This window comes from Hypanus sabinus, unplaced genomic scaffold (assembly GCF_030144855.1).
Source record: "Hypanus sabinus isolate sHypSab1 unplaced genomic scaffold, sHypSab1.hap1 scaffold_185, whole genome shotgun sequence".
NCBI lineage: Eukaryota > Metazoa > Chordata > Chondrichthyes > Myliobatiformes > Dasyatidae > Hypanus > Hypanus sabinus.
The window spans coordinates 700,179-725,874 of NW_026779939.1; positions in this window are offsets into that span (position 1 = coordinate 700,179).

A 25,696-nucleotide genomic window follows, 5' to 3' on the forward strand; every position below is an offset into this window, starting at 1 on the left:
CTAGTGTCTCATTTCCTATCTGACCAGGGGAGTGTGCATCGGCATGGTGCACCGAGTAACTAATTTCCTATCTGACAACAGGAGTCTGCATCGGGATGGTTCAGAGTGTATTTGATATCCTATCTGAGCACGGGGGTATGCATCGGCATGTTGCGGAGATTATTGCATTTCCTATCTGACCACGATAGTGTGCATTGGGATGGTGCAAAGAGTTTTTCCTTTCATATCTGACCACGGGATTACGTATCGGGATGGTGCAGAGAGTATTTAATTTCCTGTCTGACCGCGGGTGTATACATCGGGATTGTGCATAGAGTGTCTCATTTCCTATCTGACCACGGGATTGTGCATCGAGATTTTGTACCGAGTGTCACATATCCTGTCTGACCATGGGAGTGTTCATCGGGATTGTGCAGAGAGTATTTAACTTCCTGTCTGACCACGGGTGTATACATCGGAACAGTGCATAGAGTGTCTCATTTCCTATCTGACCACGGGATTGTGCATCGAGATTGTGCAAAGTGTATTTCACTTCCTATCTGACTACGGGAGTATGCGTCGGGATGGTGCAGGGAGTATTTCATTTCCAATCTGACCACGGGAGTATGCTTCGGGATGGTGCACAGAGTGTCTCATTTCCTATCTGACCAGGGAAGTGAGCATCGGGTTGGTGCAGAGAATATTTCATTTCCTATCTGACCACGAGACAGTCCATCGTGATGGTACAGAGAGTGTCTCATTTACTCTTTGACCACGGGACTGTGCATCGGCATGGTTCACCGACTGTCTTATTTTCGTTCTGATCACGGGAGTACGCATCGGGATGATGCAGAGAGTGTTTCATTTCCAATCTGACCACGGGTTTGTGCATCGAGATTGTGCACAGTGAATTTCACTTCCTATCAGAGCACGGGTGTATGCGTCGGTATGGTGTAAGGAGTATATCATTTCCAATCTGCCCACGGGAGTGTGCATCGGGATGGTTCACCGACTGTCTCATTTTCTACCTGACCACGGGCGCATGCTTCTGGATGTTGCAGAGTGTGTCTCATTTCCTATCTGAGCAAGGGATTGTGCATCCAGATATGGTACCGAGTGTCACATTTCCTATCTGACCAGTGGAGTGTTCATCGGGATGGAGCAGAGAGTATTTAAATTCCTGTCTGACCACGGGTGTATCCATCGGGATAGTGCATAGAGTGTCTCATTTCCTATCTGACCACGGGATTGTGCATCGAGATTGTGCAAAGAGTATTTCATTTCTATCTGACCACGGGCGTTTGCTTCGAGAGGGTGAACAGAGTGTCTGATTTCCTATCTGAGCACGGAGTGTGCATCGGTATTTTGCACCGAGTGTCTCCTTTCCTATCTAACCAGGGATGTGTGCATTGTGAGGGTACCGAGAGTGTCTCATTTAATATTTGACCACGGTAGTGTGCATCTGGATTCTTCACCGACTGTCTTATTTTCGATCTGACCACGGGAGTACGCACCGGGATGATGCAAAGAGCATTTCATTTCCTATCTGACCACGTGAGTTTGTGATAGGATGGTGCTGAGGCTGTGTCATTTCCAATCTGACCACGGGAGTGCGCATCGGGATTATGCACCGAGTGTCTCATTCCCATTCAGTCCTCTGGATTATGCACCTGGATTTTGCAGAGTGTATTTAATTTACTATCTGACCACGGGAGAGTGCATCGGTATTTTTCACCGTGTGTCTCATTTCCTATCTGACCAGGGAGTGTGCATCGGGATGGTGCACCGTGACTCATTTCCTATCTGACAACAGGAGTCTGCATCGGGATGTTTCAGAGTGTATTTGATATCCTATCTGAGCACGGGAGTATGCATCGGAATGTTGCAGAGATTATTGCATTTCCTATCTGACCACGATAGAGTGCATTGGGATGGTGCAGCGAATTTTTCCCTTCCTATCTGCCCACGGGAGTATGCATCGGGATGGTGCATCGAGTGTCTCATTTCCTATCTGACCACGGGATTGTGCATCGAGATTTTGTACCGAGTGTCACATTTCCTGTCTGACCATGGGAGTGTTCATCGGGATGGAGCAGAGAGTATTTAACTTCCTGTCTGACCACGGGTGTATACATCGGGATGGTGCACCGAGTGTCTCATTTCCTATCTGACCACGGGATTGTGCATCGAGATTTTGTACCGAGTGTCACATTAACTGTCTGACCATGGGAGTTTTCATCGGGATGGAGCAGAGAGTATTTAACTTCCTGTCTGACCACGGGTGTATACATCGGGATAGTGCATAGAGTGTCTCATTTCCTATCTGACCACGATACTGTGCATCGAGATTGTGCAAAGAGTATTTCATTTCCTATCTGAGCACGGGATTGTGCATTCAGATTTTGTTCCGAGTGTCACATTTCCTATCTGACCTGGGGAGTGTTCATCGGGATGGAGCAGAGAGTATTTAAATTCCTGTCTGACTACTGGTGTATACATCGGGATAGTGCATAGAGTGTCTTATTTCCTATCTGGCCACGATATTGTGCATCGAGATTGTGCAAAGAGTATTTCATTTCCTATCTGACCACGGGCGTTTGCTTCGGGAGGGTGATCAGAGCGAATGATTTCCTATCTGAGCACGGAGTGTGCATCGGTATTTTGCAACAGTGTCTCCTTTCCTATCTGACCAGGGATGTGTGCATCGTGATGGTACAGAGAGTGTCTCATTTAAGATTTGACCACGGTAGTGTGCATCGGGATTCTTCACCGACTGTCTTATTTTCGATCTGACCACGGGAGTACGCACCGGGATGATGCAGAGCGTATTTCATTTCATATCTGACCACGGGAGTTTGTGATAGGATGGTGCTGAGGGTGTCTCACTTCCTATCTGACCACGTTAGTGTGTATCTGGATGGGACAGAGAGTATTTCATTTCCTATCTTAGCAGGGGAGTGAGCATTGGGTGGTTTCAGAGTGTATTTCAGTTCCTATCTGTCCACGGGAGTGTGCATCGCGATGGTGCACCGAGTGTCTCATTTCCTATCTGAACAGGGGAGTGTGTATTCGGATGGTGCAGAGAGTATTTTATTTCATTTCAGACCACGGCTGTTTATATCGGGATGGTGCACAGAGTGTCTCATTTCCTATCTGACCTCGGGTTTGTGCATCGAGATTGTGCACAGTGTATTTCACTTCCTATCAGAGCACGGAAATATGCGTCGGGATGGTGTTGGGAGTATTTCATTTCCAATCTGACCAAGGGCGTATGCTTCGTGATGGTGGACAGAGTGTCTCATTTCCTATCTGAGCACGGACTGTGAATCCTTATTTTGCACCGAGTGTCTCATTTCCTATGTGACCAGGGAGGTGTGCATCGTGATGGTACAGATAGTGTCTCATTTACTATCTGCCCACGGGAGTATGCATCGGGAGGGAGCAGAGGGTATTTCCTTTCATATTAGACCACGGGATAATGCACCGGGATGGTGCTGAGAATATTTCCGTTCCTATCTGACCACGGGAGTATGCTACGGGATGGTGCAGAGAGTGTCTCATTTACTCTTTGACCACGGGACTGTGCATCGGCATGGTTCACCGACTGTCTTATTTTCGATCTGATCACGGGAGTACGCATCGGGATGATGCAGAAAGTGTTTCATTTCCAATCTGACCACGGGAGAATGCATCAAGATGGAGCAGAGTGTATTTCCTTTCATATCTGACCACGGGAGTGCGCATCGCGATGATGCAACGTGTGTCTCATTCCCTATCTGACCAGGGGAGTGTGTATTCGGATGGTGCAGAGAGTATTTTATTTCCTTTCAGACCACGGCTGTATACATCGGGATGGTGCACAGAGGTCTCATTTCCTATCTGACCACGGGTTTGTGCATCGAGATTGTGCACAGTGAATTTCACTTCCTATTAGAGCACGGGTGTCTGCGTCGGTATGGTGTAAGGAGTATATCATTTCCAATCTGCCCACGGGAGTGTGCATCGGGATGGTTCACCGACTGTCTCATTTTCTATCTGACCACGGGCGCATGCTTCTGGATGTTGCATAGTGTGTCTCATTTCCTATCTGAGCAAGGGATTGTGCATCCAGATATGGTACCGAGTGTCACATTAACTGTCTGACCATGGGAGTGTTCATCGGGATGGAGCAGAGAGTATTTAACTTCCTGTCTGACCACGGGTGTATCCATCGGGATAGTGCATAGAGTGTCTCATTTCCTATCTGACCACGATACTGTGCATCGAGATTGTGCAAAGAGTATTTCATTTCCTATCTGAGCACGGGATTGTGCATTCAGATTTTGTTCCGAGAGTCACATTTCCTATCTGACCTGGGGAGTGTTCATCGGGATTGTGCAGAGAGTATTCAAATTCCTGTCTGACCACGGGTGTATACATCGGAACAGTGCATAGAGTGTCTCATTTCCTACCTGAGCACCGGATTGTGCATTCAGATTTTGTTCCGAGTGTCACATTTCCTATCTGACCTGGGGAGTGTTCATCGGGATGGAGCAGAGAGTATTTAAATTCCTGTCTGACTACTGGTGTATACATCGGGATAGTGCATAGAGTGTCTTATTTCCTATCTGGCCACGATATTGTGCATCGAGATTGTGCAAAGAGTATTTCATTTCCTATCTGACCACGGGAGTATGCGTCGGGATGGTGTAGAGAGTATTTCATTTCCATTCTGACCACGGGCGTTTGCTTCGGGAGGGTGATCAGAGCGAATGATTTCCTATCTGAGCACGGAGTGTGCATCGGTATTTTGCAACAGTGTCTCCTTTCCTATCTGACCAGGGATGTGTGCATCGTGATGGTACAGAGAGTGTCTCATTTAAGATTTGACCACGGTAGTGTGCATCGGGATTCTTCACCGACTGTCTTATTTTCGATCTGACCACGGGAGTGCGCACCGGGATGATGCAGAGCGTATTTCATTTCATATCTGACCACGGGAGTTTGTGATAGGATGGTGCTGAGGGTGTCTCACTTCCTATCTGACCACGTTAGTGTGTATCTGGATGGGACAGAGAGTATTTCATTTCCTATCTTAGCAGGGGAGTGAGCATTGGGTGGTTTCAGAGTGTATTTCAATTCCTATCTGTCCACGGGAGTGTGCATCGCGATGGTGCACCGAGTGTCTCATTTCCTATCTGAACAGGGGAGTGTGTATTCGGATGGTGCAGAGAGTATTTTATTTCATTTCAGACCACGGCTGTTTATATCGGGATGGTGCACAGAGTGTCTCATTTCCTATCTGACCTCGGGTTTGTGCATCGAGATTGTGCACAGTGTATTTCACTTCCTATCAGAGCACGGAAATATGCGTCGGGATGGTGTTGGGAGTATTTCATTTCCAATCTGACCAAGGGCGTATGCTTCGTGATGGTGGACAGAGTGTCTCATTTCCTATCTGAGCACGGACTGTGAATCCTTATTTTGCACCGAGTGTCTCATTTCCTATGTGACCAGGGAGGTGTGCATCGTGATGGTACAGATAGTGTCTCATTTACTATCTGCCCACGGGAGTATGCATCGGGAGGGAGCAGAGGGTATTTCCTTTCATATTAGACCACGGGATAATGCACCGGGATGGTGCTGAGAATATTTCCGTTCCTATCTGACCACGGGAGTATGCTACGGGATGGTGCAGAGAGTGTCTCATTTACTCTTTGACCACGGGACTGTGCATCGGCATGGTTCACCGACTGTCTTATTTTCGATCTGATCACGGGAGTACGCATCGGGATGATGCAGAAAGTGTTTCATTTCCAATCTGACCACGGGAGAATGCATCAAGATGGAGCAGAGTGTATTTCCTTTCATATCTGACCACGGGAGTGCGCATCGCGATGATGCAACGTGTGTCTCATTCCCTATCTGACCAGGGGAGTGTGTATTCGGATGGTGCAGAGAGTATTTTATTTCCTTTCAGACCACGGCTGTATACATCGGGATGGTGCACAGAGGTCTCATTTCCTATCTGACCACGGGTTTGTGCATCGAGATTGTGCACAGTGAATTTCACTTCCTATTAGAGCACGGGTGTCTGCGTCGGTATGGTGTAAGGAGTATATCATTTCCAATCTGCCCACGGGAGTGTGCATCGGGATGGTTCACCGACTGTCTCATTTTCTATCTGACCACGGGCGCATGCTTCTGGATGTTGCATAGTGTGTCTCATTTCCTATCTGAGCAAGGGATTGTGCATCCAGATATGGTACCGAGTGTCACATTAACTGTCTGACCATGGGAGTGTTCATCGGGATGGAGCAGAGAGTATTTAACTTCCTGTCTGACCACGGGTGTATCCATCGGGATAGTGCATAGAGTGTCTCATTTCCTATCTGACCACGATACTGTGCATCGAGATTGTGCAAAGAGTATTTCATTTCCTATCTGAGCACGGGATTGTGCATTCAGATTTTGTTCCGAGAGTCACATTTCCTATCTGACCTGGGGAGTGTTCATCGGGATTGTGCAGAGAGTATTCAAATTCCTGTCTGACCACGGGTGTATACATCGGAACAGTGCATAGAGTGTCTCATTTCCTACCTGAGCACCGGATTGTGCATTCAGATTTTGTTCCGAGTGTCACATTTCCTATCTGACCTGGGGAGTGTTCATCGGGATGGAGCAGAGAGTATTTAAATTCCTGTCTGACTACTGGTGTATACATCGGGATAGTGCATAGAGTGTCTTATTTCCTATCTGGCCACGATATTGTGCATCGAGATTGTGCAAAGAGTATTTCATTTCCTATCTGACCACGGGAGTATGCGTCGGGATGGTGTAGAGAGTATTTCATTTCCATTCTGACCACGGGCGTTTGCTTCGGGAGGGTGATCAGAGCGAATGATTTCCTATCTGAGCACGGAGTGTGCATCGGTATTTTGCAACAGTGTCTCCTTTCCTATCTGACCAGGGATGTGTGCATCGTGATGGTACAGAGAGTGTCTCATTTAATCTTTGACCACGGTAGTGTGCATCGGGATTCTTCACCGACTGTCTTATTTTCGATCTGACCACGGGAGTACGCACCGGGATGATGCAGAGCGTATTTCATTTCATATCTGACCACGGGAGTTTGTGATAGGATGGTGCTGAGGGTGTCTCACTTCCTATCTGACCACGTTAGTGTGTATCTGGATGGGACAGAGAGTATTTCATTTCCTATCTTAGCAGGGGAGTGAGCATTGGGTGGTTTCAGAGTGTATTTCAATTCCTATCTGTCCACGGGAGTGTGCATCGCGATGGTGCACCGAGTGTCTCATTTCCTATCTGACCAGGGGAGTGTGTATTCGGATGGTGCAGATAGTATTTTATTTCATTTCAGACCACGGTTGTTTATATCGGGATGGTGCACAGAGTGTCTCATTTCCTATCTGACCTCGGGATTGTGCATCGAGATTGCGCACAGTGTATTTCACTTCCTATCAGAGCACGGAAATATGCGTCGGGATGGTGTTGGGAGTATTTCATTTCCAATCTGACCAAGGGCGTATGCTTCGTGATGGTGGACAGAGTGTGTCATTTCCTATCTGAGCACGGACTGTGAATCCTTATTTTGCACCGAGTGTCTGATTTCCTATGTGACCAGAGAGGTGTGCATCGTGATGGTACAGATAGTGTCTCATTTACTATCTGCTCACGGGAGTATGCATCGGGAGGGAGCAGAGGGTATTTCCTTTCATATTAGACCACGGGATAATGCACCGGGATGGTGCTGAGAGTATTTCCGTTCCTATCTGACCACGGGAGTATGCTACGGGATGGTGCAGAGAGTGTCTCATTTACTCTTTGACCACGGGACTGTGCATCGGCATGGTTCACCGACTGTCTTATTTTCGATCTGATCACGGGAGTACGCATCGGGATGATGCAGAAAGTGTTTCATTTCCAATCTGACCACGGGAGAATGCATCAAGATGGAGCAGAGTGTATTTCCTTTCATATCTGACCACGGGAGTGCGCATCGCGATGATGCAACGTGTGTCTCATTCCCTATCTGACCAGGGGAGTGTGTATTCGGATGGTGCAGAGAGTATTTTATTTCCTTTCAGACCACGGCTGTATACATCGGGATGGTGCACAGAGTGTCTCATTTCCTATCTGACCACGGGTTTGTGCATCGAGATTGTGCACAGTGAATTTCACTTCCTATCAGAGCACGGGTGTATGCGTCGGTATGGTGTAAGTAGTATATCATTTCCAATCTGCCCACGGGAGTGTGCATCGGGATGGTTCACCGACTGTCTCATTTTCTACCTGACCACGGGCGCATGCTTCTGGATGTTGCAGAGTGTGTCTGCACGGGAGTGTGCATCGGTATTTTGCACCGATTGTCTCCTTTCCTATCTGACCAGGGATGTGTGCATTGTGAGGGTACCGAGAGTGTCTCATTTAATATTTGACCACGGTAGTGTGCATCGGGATTCTTCACCGACTGTCTTATTTTCGATCTGACCACGGGAGTACGCACCGGGATGATGCAGAGAGCATTTCATTTCCTATCTGACCACGGGAGTTTGTGATAGGATGGTGCTGAGGCTGTGTCATTTCCAATCTGACCACGGGAGTGCGCATCGGGATTATGCACCGAGTGTCTCATTCCTATTCAGTCCTCTGGATTATGCACCTGGATTTTGCAGAGTGTATTTAATTTACTATCTGACCACGGGAGAGTGCATCGGTATTTTTCACCGTGTGTCTCATTTCCTATCTGACCAGGGAGTGTGCATCGGGATGGTGCACCGTGACTCATTTCCTATCTGGCAACAGGAGTCTGCATCGGGATGGTTCAGAGTGTATTTGATATCCTATCTGAGCACGGGAGTATGCATCGGAATGTTGCGGAGATTATTGCATTTCCTATCTGACCACGATAGAGTGCATTGGGATGGTGCAGCGAGTTTTTCCCTTCCTATCTGACCACGATAGTGTGCATCGGGATGGTGCACCGAGTGTCTCATTTCCTATCTGACCTCGGGATTGTGCATCGAGATTGTGTACCGAGTGTCACATTTCCTGTCTGACCATGGGAGTGTGCATTTGGATGGTGCAGAGAGTATTTAATTTCCTGTCTGACCACGGGTGTATACATCGGGATGTTTCAGAGAGTGTCTCATTTCCTATCTGACCACGAGAGTATGTGATGTGATTGTGTAGAGAGTGTCTCATTTCCTATCTGACCACGATAGTGTGCGTCGGGATGGTGCACCGAGTGTCTCATTTCCTATCTGACCTGGGGAGTGTTCATCGGGATTGTGCAGAGAGTATTCAAATTCCTGTCTGACCACGGGTGTATACATCGGAACAGTGCATAGAGTGTCTCATTTCCTACCTGAGCACCGGATTGTGCATTCAGATTTTGTTCCGAGTGTCACATTTCCTATCTGACCTGGGGAGTGTTCATCGGGATGGAGCAGAGAGTATTTAAATTCCTGTCTGACTACTGGTGTATACATCGGGATAGTGCATAGAGTGTCTTATTTCCTATCTGGCCACGATATTGTGCATCGAGATTGTGCAAAGAGTATTTCATTTCCTATCTGACCACGGGAGTATGCGTCGGGATGGTGTAGAGAGTATTTCATTTCCATTCTGACCACGGGCGTTTGCTTCGGGAGGGTGATCAGAGCGAATGATTTCCTATCTGAGCACGGAGTGTGCATCGATATTTTGCAACAGTGTCTCCTTTCCTATCTGACCAGGGATGTGTGCATCGTGATGGTACAGAGAGTGTCTCATTTAATCTTTGACCACGGTAGTGTGCATCGGGATTCTTCACCGACTGTCTTATTTTCGATCTGACCACGGGAGTACGCACCGGGATGATGCAGAGCATATTTCATTTCATATCTGACCACGGGAGTTTGTCATAGGATGGTGCTGAGGGTGTCTCACTTCCTATCTGACCACGTTAGTGTGTATCTGGATGGGACAGAGAGTATTTCATTTCCTATCTTAGCAGGGGAGTGAGCAATGGGTGATTTCAGAGTGTATTTCAGTTCCTATCTGTCCACGGGAGTATGCGTCGGGATGGTGTAGAGAGTATTTCATTTCCATTCTGACCACGGGCGTTTGCTTCGGGAGGGTGATCAGAGCGAATGATTTCCTATCTGAGCACGGAGTGTGCATCGGTATTTTGCAACAGTGTCTCCTTTCCTATCTGACCAGGGATGTGTGCATCGTGATGGTACAGAGAGTGTCTCATTTAATCTTTGACCACGGTAGTGTGCATCGGGATTCTTCACCGACTGTCTTATTTTCGATCTGACCACGGGAGTACGCACCGGGATGATGCAGAGCATATTTCATTTCATATCTGACCACGGGAGTTTGTGATAGGATGGTGCTGAGGGTGTCTCACTTCCTATCTGACCACGTTAGTGTGTATCTGGATGGGACAGAGAGTATTTCATTTCCTATCTTAGCAGGGGAGTGAGCAATGGGTGGTTTCAGAGTGTATTTCAGTTCCTATCTGTCCACGGGAGTGTGCATCGCGATGGTGCACCGAGTGTCTCATGTCCTATCTGACCAGGGGAGTGTGTATTCGGATGGTGCAGAGAGTATTTTATTTCATTTCAGACCACGGCTGTTTATATCGGGATGGTGCACAGAGTGTCTCATTTCCTATCTGACCTCGGGATTGTGCATCGAGATTGCGCACAGTGTATTTCACTTCCTATCAGAGCACGGAAATATGCGTCGGGATGGTGTTGGGAGTATTTCATTTCCAATCTGACCAAGGGCGTATGCTTCGTGATGGTGGACAGAGTGTGTCATTTCCTATCTGAGCACGGACTGTGAATCCTTATTTTGCACCGAGTGTCTGATTTCCTATGTGACCAGAGAGGTGTGCATCGTGATGGTACAGATAGTGTCTCATTTACTATCTGCTCACGGGAGTATGCATCGGGAGGGAGCAGAGGGTATTTCCTTTCATATTAGACCACGGGATAATGCACCGGGATGGTGCTGAGAGTATTTCCGTTCCTATCTGACCACGGGAGTATGCTACGGGATGGTGCAGAGAGTGTCTCATTTACTCTTTGACCACGGGACTGTGCATCGGCATGGTTCACCTACTATCTTATTTTCGATCTGATCACGGGAGTACGCATCGGGATGATGCAGAAAGTGTTTCATTTCCAATCTGACCACGGGAGAATGCATCAAGATGGAGCAGAGTGTATTTCCTTTCATATCTGACCACGGGAGTGCGCATCGCGATGATGCAACGTGTGTCTCATTCCCTATCTGACCAGGGGAGTGTGTATTCGGATGGTGCAGAGAGTATTTTATTTCCTTTCAGACCACGGCTGTATACATCGGGATGGTGCACAGAGGTCTCATTTCCTATCTGACCACGGGTTTGTGCATCGAGATTGTGCACAGTGAATTTCACTTCCTATCAGAGCACGGGTGTATGCGTCGGTATGGTGTAAGTAGTATATCATTTCCAATCTGCCCACGGGAGTGTGCATCGGGATGGTTCACCGACTGTCTCATTTTCTACCTGACCACGGGCGCATGCTTCTGGATGTTGCAGAGTGTGTCTGCACGGGAGTGTGCATCGGTATTTTGCACCGATTGTCTCCTTTCCTATCTGACCAGGGATGTGTGCATTGTGAGGGTACCGAGAGTGTCTCATTTAATATTTGACCACGGTAGTGTGCATCGGGATTCTTCACCGACTGTCTTATTTTCGATCTGACCACGGGAGTACGCACCGGGATGATGCAGAGAGCATTTCATTTCCTATCTGACCACGGGAGTTTGTGATAGGATGGTGCTGAGGCTGTGTCATTTCCAATCTGACCACGGGAGTGCGCATCGGGATTATGCACCGAGTGTCTCATTCCTATTCAGTCCTCTGGATTATGCACCTGGATTTTGCAGAGTGTATTTAATTTACTATCTGACCACGGGAGAGTGCATCGGTATTTTTCACCGTGTGTCTCATTTCCTATCTGACCAGGGAGTGTGCATCGGGATGGTGCACCGTGACTCATTTCCTATCTGGCAACAGGAGTCTGCATCGGGATGGTTCAGAGTGTATTTGATATCCTATCTGAGCACGGGAGTATGCATCGGAATGTTGCGGAGATTATTGCATTTCCTATCTGACCACGATAGAGTGCATTGGGATGGTGCAGCGAGTTTTTCCCTTCCTATCTGACCACGATAGTGTGCATCGGGATGGTGCACCGAGTGTCTCATTTCCTATCTGACCTCGGGATTGTGCATCGAGATTGTGTACCGAGTGTCACATTTCCTGTCTGACCATGGGAGTGTGCATTTGGATGGTGCAGAGAGTATTTAATTTCCTGTCTGACCACGGGTGTATACATCGGGATGTTTCAGAGAGTGTCTCATTTCCTATCTGACCACGAGAGTATGTGATGTGATTGTGTAGAGAGTGTCTCATTTCCTATCTGACCACGATAGTGTGCGTCGGGATGGTGCACCGAGTGTCTCATTTCCTATCTGACCACGGGATTGTGCATCGAGATTTTGTACCGTGTGTCACATTTCCTGTCTGACCATGGGAGTGTTCATCGGGATGGAGCAGAGAGTATTTAACTTCCTTTCTGACCACGGGTGTATACATCGGGATAGTGCATAGAGTGTCTCATTTCCTATCTGACCACGATACTGTGCATCGAGATTGTGCAAAGAGTATTTCATTTCCTATCTGACCACGGGAGTATGCGTCGGGATGGTGTAGAGAGTATTTCATTTCCATTCTGACCACGGGCGTTTGCTTCGGGAGGGTGATCAGAGCGAATGATTTCCTATCTGAGCACGGAGTGTGCATCGGTATTTTGCAACAGTGTCTCCTTTCCTATCTGACTAGGGATGTGTGCATCGTGATGGTACAGAGAGTGTCTCATTTAATCTTTGACCACGGTAGTGTGCATCGGGATTCTTCACCGACTGTCTTATTTTCGATCTGACCACGGGAGTACGCACCGGGATGATGCAGAGCATATTTCATTTCATATCTGACCACGGGAGTTTGTCATAGGATGGTGCTGAGGGTGTCTCACTTCCTATCTGACCACGTTAGTGTGTATCTGGATGGGACAGAGAGTATTTCATTTCCTATCTTAGCAGGGGAGTGAGCAATGGGTGGTTTCAGAGTGTATTTCAGTTCCTATCTGTCCACGGGAGTATGCGTCGGGATGGTGTAGAGAGTATTTCATTTCCATTCTGACCACGGGCGTTTGCTTCGGGAGGGTGATCAGAGCGAATGATTTCCTATCTGAGCACGGAGTGTGCATCGGTATTTTGCAACAGTGTCTCCTTTCCTATCTGACCAGGGATGTGTGCATCGTGATGGTACAGAGAGTGTCTCATTTAATCTTTGACCACGGTAGTGTGCATCGGGATTCTTCACCGACTGTCTTATTTTCGATCTGACCACGGGAGTACGCACCGGGATGATGCAGAGCATATTTCATTTCATATCTGACCACGGGAGTTTGTCATAGGATGGTGCTGAGGGTGTCTCACTTCCTATCTGACCACGTTAGTGTGTATCTGGATGGGACAGAGAGTATTTCATTTCCTATCTTAGCAGGGGAGTGAGCAATGGGTGGTTTCAGAGTGTATTTCAGTTCCTATCTGTCCACGGGAGTGTGCATCGCGATGGTGCACCGAGTGTCTCATGTCCTATCTGACCAGGGGAGTGTGTATTCGGATGGTGCAGAGAGTATTTTATTTCATTTCAGACCACGGCTGTTTATATCGGGATGGTGCACAGAGTGTCTCATTTCCTATCTGACCTCGGGATTGTGCATCGAAATTGTGCACAGTGTATTTCACTTCCTTTCAGAGCACGGAAATATGCGTCGGGATGGTGTTGGGAGTATTTCATTTCCAATCTGACCAAGGGCGTATGCTTCGTGATGGTGGACAGAGTGTCTCATTTCCTATCTGAGCACGGACTGTGAATCCTTATTTTGCACCGAGTGTCTCATTTCCTATGTGACCAGGGAGGTGTGCATCGTGATGGTACAGATAGTTTCTCATTTACTATCTGCCCACGGGAGTATGCATCGGGAGGGAGCAGAGGGTATTTCCTTTCATATTAGACCACGGAATAATGCACCGGGATGGTGCTGAGAGTATTTCCGATCCTATCTGACCACGGGAGTATGCTACGGGATGGTGCAGAGAGTGTCTCATTTCCTATCTGACCACGGGATTGTGCATCGAGATTGTGCACAGTGTATTTCACTTCCTATCAGAGCACGGAAGTATGCGTCGGGATGGTGTAGGGAGTATTTCATTTCCAATCTGGCCAAGGGAATATGCTTCGGGATGGGGCACCGAGTGTCTCATTTCCTATCTCACAAGGGGAGTATGCGTCGGGATGGTTCAGAGTGTATTTCATATCCTATCTGACCACGGGTGTGAAAATCCGGATGTTGCAGAGTGTATTTCATTTCCTATCTGACCAGGGGAGTGAGCATCGCAATGGTGTAGAGAGTGTCTCATTTCCTATCTGACCACGAGAGTATGTGATGTGATTGTGCAGAGAGTGTCTCATATCCTATCTGACCAGGGGAGTATGCGGGGGATGGTGCAGAGATTGTCTCATTTCCTATCTGACCACGAGAGTGTGTGATCAGAGGGTGCAGAGAGTGTATCATTTCCTTTCTGACCACGGTAGTGTGCATCGGGATCGTGCAGTGAGTATTTCATTTCCTATCTGACCACGGGAATATGCATCCGGATAGTGCAGAGAGTATTTTATTTCCTTTCTGGACACGGGATTATGCTTTGGGATGGTGCAAAGAGTGTCTCCTTTCCTATCTGACCACGGGAGTTTGTGATGGGATGTTGCTGAGGGTGTCTCATTTCCAGTCTGACCACGGGAGTGTGCATCGGTATTTTGCACTGAATGTCTCATTTCCTATCTGACCAGCGGAGTGTGCATCGGCTTGTTGCAGAGAGTATTTAATTTCCGGTCTGACCACGGGGAGTATGCATCGGGATGGTTCACCGAGTTATTCATTTTCTAACTGACCAGTGGAGTATGCATCGGGTTGGTGCAGAGAGTGTTTCATTTGCTAGCTGACCACGGGAGTATGCATCGGGATGGTGCACCGAATGTCTCATTTCCTATCAGACCACGGGATTATGCATCGCTATGGTGCAGAGGATATTTCATATCCTATCTGACCACTGGAGTAATTATCGGTATGGTGCATCGAGAGTCTCATTTCCTATCTGACCAGGGGATTGTGCATCGGGATGGTGCAGGGAGTATTTAATTTCCTTTCTGACCACGGGTGTATGCATCGGGATGCTGCAGAGTGTATTTCATTTCCTATCTGACCAGGGGATTGTGCATCGGGATTCGGCAGAGAGTATTCCATTTCCTATCTGAGCACGGGAGTGTGCATTGAGATGGTGCAGAGAGTGTGTCATTTCCTATCTGAGCACGGACTGTGAATCCTTATTTTGCACCGAGTGTCTCATTTCCTATGTGACCAGGGAGGTGTGCATCGTGATGGTACAGATAGTTTCTCATTTACTATCTGCCCACGGGAGTATGCATCGGGAGGGAGCAGAGGGTATTTCCTTTCATATTAGACCACGGAACAATGCACCGGGATGGTGCTGAGAGTATTTCCGATCCTATCTGTCCACGGAGTATGCTACGGGATGGTGCAGAGAGTGTCTCATTTCCTATCTGACCACGGGATTGTGCATCGAGATTGTGCACAGTGTATTTCACTTCCTATCAGAGCACGGAAGTATGCGTCGGGATGGTGTAGGGAGTATTTCATTTCCAATCTGACCAAGGGAATATGCTTCGGGATGGGGCACCGAGTGTCTCATTTCCTATCTCACAAGGGGAGTATGCATCGGGATGGTTCAGAGTGTATTTCATATCCTATCTGACCACGGGAGTGAAAATCCGGATGTTGCAGAGTGTATTTCATTTCCTATCTGACCAGGGGAGTGAGCATCGCAATGGTGTAGAGAGTGTGTCATTTCCTATCTGACCACGAGAGTATGTGATGTGATTGTGCAGAGAGTGTCTCATATCCTATCTGACCAGGGGAGTATGCGGGGGATGGTGCAGAGATTGTCTCATTTCCTATCTGACCACGAGAGTGTGTGATCAGAGGGTGCAGAGAGTGTATCATTTCCTTTCTGACCACGGTAGTGTGCATCGGGATCGTGCAGTGAGTATTTCATTTCCTATCTGACCACGGGAATATGCATCCGGATAGTGCAGAGATTATTTTATTTCCTTTCTGGACACGGGATTATGCTTTGGGATGGTGCAAAGAGTGTCTCCTTTCCTATCTGACCACGGGAGTTTGTGATGGGATGTTGCGGAGGGTGTCTCATTTCCAGTCTGACCACGGGAGTATGCATCGGTATTTTGCACTGAATGTCTCATTTCCTATCTGACCAGCGGAGTGTGCATCGGCTTGTTGCAGAGAGTATTTAATTTCCGGTCTGACCACGGGGAGTATGCATCGGGATGGTTCACCGAGTTATTCATTTTCAAACTGACCAGTGGAGTATGCATCGGGTTGGTGCAGAGAGTGTTTCATTTGCTAGCTGACCACGGGAGTATGCATCGGGATGGTGCACCGAATGTCTCATTTCCTATCAGACCACGGGATTATGTATCGCTATGGTGCAGAGGGTATTTCATATCCTATCTGACCACTGGAGTAATTATCGGTATGGTGCATCGAGAGTCTCATTTCCTATCTGACCAGGGGATTGTGCATCGGGATGGTGCAGGGAGTATTTAATTTCCTATCTTACCACGGGTGTATGCATCGGGATGCTGCAGAGTGTATTTCATTTCCTATCTGACCACGGCAGTGAGCATCTGGCTGTTGCAGAGTGTATTTCATTTCCTATCTGACCAGGGGATTGTGCATCGGGATTCGGCAGAGAGTATTCCATTTCCTATCTGACCACGGGAGTGTGCATTGAGGTGGTGCAGAGAGTGTGTCATTAACTATCTGAGCACGGAGTGGGCCTCGGTATTTTGCAGCGAGTGGCTCATTTCCTATCTGACCAGTGGAGTATGTGGTGTGATGGTTCTGGGAGTGTCTGATTTCCTATCAGAGCACGGGAGTGTGCATCGGGATTTGGCGCCGAGTGTCTCATTTCCTAACTGACCACGGGAGGCTGCATCTGGATTTTGCACCGGGTGTCTCATTTCCCATCTGACCACGGGACAATGCTTTTCAATGGTGCAAAGAGTGTCTCATTTCCTATCAGACCACGGGAGTGTGTATCGGGATGGTACAGAGAGAATTTCATTTCGTTTCTGACCACGGGAGCGAGCATCGGGCTGTTGCAGTGTGTATTTCATTTACTATCTGACCACGTGATTGTGCATCGGGATGGTGCAGAGAGTATTCAATTTCCTATCTGAGCACGGTGTGTGCATCGGAATTTTGCACTGAGTGTCTCATTTCCTATCTGACCAGGGAAGTGTGCATCGGGATGGTACAGAGCGTGTCTGATTTCCTATCTGACCAGGGAAGTGTGCATCGGGATGGTACAGAGCGTGTCTGATTTCCTATCAGACCACGGCGTTGTGCATCGGGATGGTTCACGGACTGTCGCATTTTCGATCTGACCACCGGAGGAAGCATCGGGCTGATGGAGATAGTATTTTATTTCCAATCTGACCCCGGGAGAATAAATTCGGATGTTGCAGTGAGTATTTCCTTTCATATCTGACCATTGGGATGCCACAGAGAGTATTTCATTTCCAATCTGACCACGGGAGTATGCATCTGTATTTCGCACTGAGTGTCTCATTTCCTATCTGACCACGGGAGTATGTGTGTGATGGTGCTGAGAAAGTCTGATTTCCTATCTGACCACGGTAGTGTGCATCGGGATGGTGCAGAGAGTGTCTCATTTCCTATCTGACCACGAGGGAGTGCATCGTGATGGTACAGAGCGTGTCTGATTTACTATCTGACCACGGGAGTGCGCATCGGGCTGATAGAGAGAGTATTTCATTTCCAATCTGACAACGGGAGAATGCATCCGGATGGTGCAGAGAGTATTTCCTTTCATATCTGACCACGGGAGTGTGCATTTGTATGGTGCAGATAGTATTTCATTTCCTATCTGACCACGTGAGTCTGTGATGGGATGTTGCGGAGGGTGTCTCATTTCCAAACTGACCACGGGAGTGTGCATCGGTATTTTGCACTGAGTGTCTCATTTCCTATCTGAGCTGTGGAGTGTGCATCGGCTTGTTGCAGAGAGTATTTAATTTCCGGTCTGACCACGGGTGTATGAGTGTGATGGTGCTGAGAAAGTCTGATTTCCTATCTGACCACGGGAGGGTGCATCGGGATTTTGCACCGAGTGTCGTATTTCCTGTCTGACTACGGGAGTGTGTATCTGGATGGTGCAGAGAGTATTTCATTTCCTATCTGACCACGGGAGTGAGCATAGGGATGTTGCACAGTATATTTAATTTACTATCTGATCACGGGAGTGTGCATCGGGATGGTGCACCGATTGTCTCATTTCCTATCTGACTAGGGGAGTGTCCATCCGGAAGTTGCGGAGAATATTGCATTTCCTATCTGACCACGGGAGTGTGCATCGGGACGGTGTGGAGGGAGATTCACTCTGTGTCTGACCCCGGGATTGTGGGTCAGTGTGGTCGGGAGCTTCATACTGTGTTTTGATCCGGGGAGAGGGCGGTGGGACCGTGCGCAAGAAATCTTTACTCCGTGTCTAACACCGCTAGTGAGTGATAGAACAGTGCGGAGGGTGATTCACTCTGTGTCTGTTACCGGGGTTGTGTGATGGGACGGTGCGGAGGGATATTCACTCTGTGTCTGACCCCTGGAGTGTGCGATGGGACGGTGCGGAAGGAGATTCACACTTTGTCTGACCCCGGGATTGTGTGATCAGTCGGTGCGGAGGGAGATTCACTCCGTGTCTGACCCCGTGATTGTGTGATGGAACAGTGCGGAGGGAGATTCACACTCTGTCTGACTCCACCACCGTCCAATATCACACAGACCCGGGATCAGACACGGAGTGAAGCTCCCTTCAGTCTGTTCCAACACACACGTGCTGGGTCAGACCCGAAGTGAATCTCCGTCCGCACCGTCCTGTCAGAGACTCCCGGCGTCAGACACAGATTGAATTTCCCTCCACACCGTCCCGTCACGCAGTCTCGGGATCAGAAACAGAGTGAATCTCCTTCCACACCGTCCCATTACACACCCCCGGTGTCAGCCACAGAGTGAAGCTCCCTCCACACCGTTCTATCACTCACTAGCGGTGTTAGACACGGAGTGAAGATTTCTAGCGCACGGTCCCACCGCCCTCTCCCCGGATCAAACACAGTATGAAGCTCCCATCCACACTGTCCCATCACACACTCCCGGGATCAGACACAGAGTGAATCTGCTGCCTCACAGTCCGATAACACAGCAACGGATTAAGTAACAGAGCGAATCTCCCTCTTCACTCCCTCTCCCTTCTCACCAATCATCAGTTTTCAGACTTCCTGTAGTTTTCAATAGTGCCTCCGTCTGAGAGATAATAGGTGTGGGTGAGACCAGAGGTAGAACAGAGGAGAGAGGGGGAGGAGAGGGAGGGCTGTGGAGGTGTGGTGAGTTTGCAGTCATTGCGATGAAATTGTGTGAAACCACACGACTGGCCTGTACTAGCGGAGACGTAGAGAAACTGAGAACTGAGAGATCGATATCCGGTGGAAGTGAGCAGAGATAACACCAACGGTTTGGAGGGAGTTTGACCCTATGTCTGACCCTGGATTGTGCCATAGGACGTTGTGGAAGGAGATTGACCTTGTGTCTAACCCCCGGATTTTGCAACGGGTCGGCGCGGAGGGAGCTTGACCATGTGAGTAACCCCTGGACTGTGTGATGGGACGTTGCGGAGGGATATTCACTCTGTGTCTTACCCCGGGAGTGTGTGATGGGACATTGCGGAGGGAGATTCACTCTGTGTCTGACCCCGGGAGTGTGTGATGGGACGTTGCGGAGGGAGATTCAATCTGTGTCTTATCCCTGGAGTGTGTGATGGGACTTTACGGAGGGAGATTCACTCTGTGTCTTACCCCGGGAGTGTTTGAAGGGACGGTGTAGAGGGAGATTCACTCTGTGTCTGACCCCGGGAGAGTGTGATGGGACGTTGTGAGGGAGATTCTCTGCGAGTCTGACCCCGTGAGTGTGTAATGAGACGATGTGGAGGGCGATTCACTCTGTGTCTGACCCCGTGACAACATGGAACAGAAAACAGTACAGCACAGTCCAGGACCTTGTGTGCCGACCCTTATACCCTGACTTGCGTATAAGCACCCACCGTAAATTCTTCCATATACGTGTCTAGTAGTCTCTTAAATTTCACCAGTGTAACTGACTCAAGCATTGCATTCCACGCATCAATAACTCACTGAGTAAAAAGCCTGCCTCTGACAGATTCTATCTCTGAGAAACATTTCCAACAGCCAACCCACCACCGTCCAATCTCACACGCCCGAGATCAGAACCGGTGAGAATCTCCCTCTGCAACGTCCCCTGACACAGTCCCGGGATCAGACACGGAGTGAAGCTCCCTCTACTCCATCACATTACACAGTCCCGCGATAAGACACAGAGTGAAGCTCCCTCCAGACTTTTCCATCGCTACCTTGCTTGGTCAGACCCGAAGTGAATCTCCGTCCTCACCGCCCCTCACAGAGACCTGCGACAAGACACAGAGTGAAGCTCCCTCCAGTCTGTTCCATCACCCACTTGCTGGGTCAGACCCGAAGTGAATCTCCCTCCTCACCGTCCCGTCATAGACTCCCGGCGTTAGACACAGATGGAATCTCCTTCCACACCGTCCCAGCACACACTCCCGGTGTCAGACTCGGTGTGATGCTCCCTCCACACCGTCCCATCACACACTCCCGGTGTCAGACTCGGTGTGATGCTCCCTCCATACCGTCCCATCACACAGTTTCGGGATCAGACAGAGAGTGAATTCCCTTCACACCGACCCGTCAGATGCTGAGACTGTACATGCTGATTTGTTAAGCTATATTTTGGTATTTAAAGATAAACAACTTGGTGATGTTCAAATTTGTGATTTGGAGTGACCATGTGCAGGTATTACTTGGGAAACATTTCCAACTGAAGATTTTCAAGCTAAAATTCATGACTTGTTTCAAACGAAGGACTTGTTTGGGGATTTAATGAATGTGCTTACTTTGGAAAATATGAGTGACAAGTTAGCACCTGCTCAGGGTAAAGTTCAGGGCGTCCGTGAAATCCCTGTTCGAGCTGATCACGTGATGGTTGTGTTCTCTTTCGAAGTGGAAAAGGGACAATGGTTGACCAAACGTCACGTTGAGCAACAGAGTCTGGTTTTGCAGGAATTTGACGATTTAAAAAAAATAAAACTTGCGATAGGTACTAACAATAGAGCTGATTGTTTATTCAGATATTTTTGGAAATTGTTCACGTATTGCTCTGATGATATTAGAGGTATGGTAAACCTTTGTCATTGTTGTGTGTGATGAACAAAACATGAGGAGATGGGGTCGAATGTTGACCCCTCTCTGAACTATGTTACTAACGAGAGAGAGAGATAAAGAGGGAGAGCGGCACCATGCTGCACATGCTGATAATGACAGAGAGAAACAAAGATTTATAGTTGTGGCTATAGTTCGCTGATTGTTGACTTTAATTCCTCAGAACTTTGCCTGCTTGTGTGAATCCCTGCTGACACTGCGGAGTGGTGTCTGGTGCCTGCTGAGACAGCAAGGAATGGCCCAGTTTGATGGACATGGACATGATCAGTTGATGAATGGCTGCAACCCCGGCACGGGAGAGAAAAGACGAGTCTGCTGAGACACAGGCAGACACGCCTCTGCACACTGAACGGGAGTTATGCACGAACAGGAAGTGGGGGGCTTGGATGATCTATTCGTGGGAATCTCTCAGTTAGAAGATAGGCCAGTGGGGGCTTGTGTGTGTGTCCACCGTCGGCTGGCTGAGGAGAAACCATTGAGAAATTGTCTGGCCTGGAACGGTGGGGTCACAATCGGTGACCACAATGGGACAACGAAACAAAAAGGCAACGGGACGGGTTTGCCTGCTGCAGCTGCTCAGCTCTCGCCGCTCTCTCACTCTCCCTCTCTTCCTCTCTCCCTCTCTCTCTCTGTCTCTCTCTCTGTCTCTCTCTCTCTCTCTCTCTTTCTCCCTCTGTCACTCTCTCTCTCTCTCTCTCTCTCTCTCTCTCTGTCTGTCTCTCTCTCTCTCTCTCTCTCTCTCTCTCTCTCTCTCTCTCTCTCTCTCTCTCTCTCTCTGTCTCTCTTTCTCTGTCTCTCTCACTCTAACGTCATAACAGCAACTAGCTCAACCCAAAATGAACTGAACTGAACTCTACATTATCTTGAGACTGTTCATTTACCCATAGACTTTGATAGAGCTTGGTTATAATTTATATTTCCACACATCTGTATATATTATTGCTAACCTGCTTTATATGTATATTTGAATTTTTGATACTGAATTACGTAGTTTACTAATAAACACATTTTAATTTACAGTGCCACTGGACTCCAAAGTATCTTTAGATTTCTGCTGGTTTGGTAACCCAGTCTCAGGGTACCTGAAAAATAGGTGGCTCGTCCAGGATCTTGATATTTAGACTGTGAGGCTGTTGAATTGATCGGAGTCAAATTCCCTTATAGAAACATGGAAACATAGATAATAGGTGCAGGAGTAGGCCATTCGGCCCTTCGAGCCTGCACACGCCATTCAATATGATCCTGGCTGATCATCCAACCCAGATTCCTGTACCTGCATTCTCTCCATAACCCCTGATCCTGATCCCTTTAACCACAAGAGACATAACTAAAATCCTCTTAAATACAGCCAATGAACCGGCCTCAACCGTTTCCTGTGGCAGAGAATTCCACTGATTCACCACTCTCTGTGTAAAGAACTTTTTCCTCATCTCCGTTCTAAACGCTTCCACATTATGCTTAATCTGTGACCACTCGTTCTGGAGTTCCCCAACATCCGAAACAATCTTCCTGCATCTAGACTGTCTAATCCCTTTAGAATGTTATACGTTTCCGTAAGATCCCCCTTCAATCTTCTAAATTCCAGTGTGTATATCTGATTTGGTTGTGTAAGAAACCGAACAGGTATTCAGCTGAAATGGAGATTGACAAATTTCTAAGGGAACCATCTTCGGAGGCATTAGAGGATATCAGAAAGATGGCATTGCTGTATGTTGCGAGCCGGTTGAAACTCTCGACGGTGAAACCGGCAATGAGGAATTCGGAGATACAGAGCAATAGCCTTGTATTATGTATCCCAGGAGGTGTTCCAGGTAGAGCAGTTGGAGCTGTTTCCTGGATGTATACGTAACGGGGTTGAGATTCAGCTTCAGATGGAAAGGTTAAGGATGGAAGAGGAAAGGAAAGAGAAGCATGAGCTCCCAGTGATGTAGCTGGAGGCTGAGGAGGCCGAAAGGAGGAGTGAGAGAGAACGAGAGGAAAGGGAAAAAGAAAGAGTGTGAGATGGATAGGTTAAGAGTATTGCAGGCAGAGGGACACGTGGTGGACCCAGTCAGCGGGTTCAGGTTGGTCAGGAGGCTGTTGGTACCCCCATTAGAGGATATGGATGTCGATAGGTACATACTCCATTTTGAGAAAGTTTCTATGAATCAGAACTGACCTAAGTTGAAGTCGGCTGTTCTGTTACAGAGTGCACTTAAGGGGAAGGCTCAGTAAGCCTATTCGGCATTGTTTATGGATGAGGCTAAAGATTATGAGGAAGTAAAAAGGGCTTTACTGAGGAGTTACGAGTTGATTCCAGAGGGATACCGGCAGAAGTTCCGGAATTTGAGAGAGCCGTGGGACCACACGTATTTAGAGATTGCCCGGGAAATACATATGTATTTTGAGCGTTGTTGTGGCTCAAAAGGTGTCAGTGAGGATCTGGGCAAATTAAAACCGCTGATGCTGATGGAGCAGTTTAAAAGTTGCGTCCTTGAGGGTATGAGGACGTACTTGGACGAGAAGGAGGCAGAGCCTCTGTCTGCGACTGCCAAGTTAGCCGGGGTGTACGCCGTAACTCACAAGATAAAATTACCCCCAAATAAAAGCTATCAGAGAGGCGGTAGGGACGGCAGATAAAGTCCACCGGCTAAGTCAGAGAACAAGCCGAGGACAAGTGGAAAAGGTAAGGAAAAGGAAAATCAGGCTGGAAGGAAGTTTCCCAGCTTTACGTGTTATAATTGTGGGATGGCTGGTGAAATAGCATCTAAGTGCCTGGCTCCGAAGAAAGAGACAGGAACAGGAAAGGCGACAACCCCGATTGGCTGCATTGGGCCGGTCAACAGACCAATGAGGAAAGAAAGGTCAGGTAGAGTTCAAGAGGAGCGCGAAAAGTTTATTTTGGACGGGTTGGAATCGGTGAAGGAGGGGTCAACCCCAGTTCCTTTGCGGATCTGGAGAGAACCTGGGGCTTGTCAGTCATTGATCTTAAGAAAATGTTTGGATTTCAGTGTTGACACCGAGACCGGGGATGTAAATGTGACAAAGGTATCGGACAAGGAACTGAAGACGTAGCTTTGCCCAAGATATTTCTGAACTGTGACTTGGTATCCTGACCAGTCACAATAGGGGTGCGCTCTGAACTACCGATGGACGACGTGGATGTCTTGGTCTGTAATGGTCTTGCCGGTGGGGATACGAACTCAGCAGTGAAGCTGACGAGCAACACTGTAAGTGCTGAGGATCCGAACAGATATTCTAAGATTTGTCCCGCCTGGGCAGTAACTCGCAGCATGTCGAGAAAAGCTGCTGAGACAGGTAAAAAATTAACTGAGTCCGGCGTTGATTTAGCTGAGACTTTTCTTTTTACCAGCCTTGCACAAGGAGAGTTTAAAGGATAAGAAGAAAGAGGATATTGGATCTAAGAAAAGTAAGGGAGAAGAGGTGGATTTACCATTAGCGAGGAAGGAACCTATAAAGGAGCAGAGACGTGATGAGGAACTTGTGGAGTTGAAAGAAACAGCTCTCTCTGAAGCGGGAATTAAGAAGGAACCAATGGGCTACTATATGAAGGAGGGAGTATTAATGAGAAAGTGGAGGACGACCATCGTAACTGCAGATGAGGACTGGGCGGTGGTACATCAGATAGTGGTTCCGATGGTTTCTCGGGACGAAATTTTGAATCTGGCCCATACGATACCCCTCGGTAGACGTTTTGGAGTAAGGAAAACAGTAGTTATAGTTATGAGAGAATTCTACTGGCCTAATACGAGAAACGAATTTATTGAGGCACATACCCAAGATTAGAAACAGTTGTGGCAGCTGGAAGATCCAGGGTTGGACACTGGTGATTTATATAGCTTGAAAGCGCTGGTTGTACTTGAAACATTTAAGTGCGTTCCCGATTATGTAAGGGCATTCCGAGGTGAAAAGGATGCTGCTACCTTGCCGGAGTCTGCTGGGTTAGCAGCCGTGTTTGTTCCAATCCGCAAGGTTGAGTTTACTCAGGATGGGAGCTTCCCAAAGAATAACTGGGAGGATCAGAGGAACTTGAAATTTAAACCTGGAACTGTATTGAAGGCCTAGAAGATGCATCTGTTCTGTTTGTCTGTGCTCAGGTTGTTGAAGTACCTGTGGATT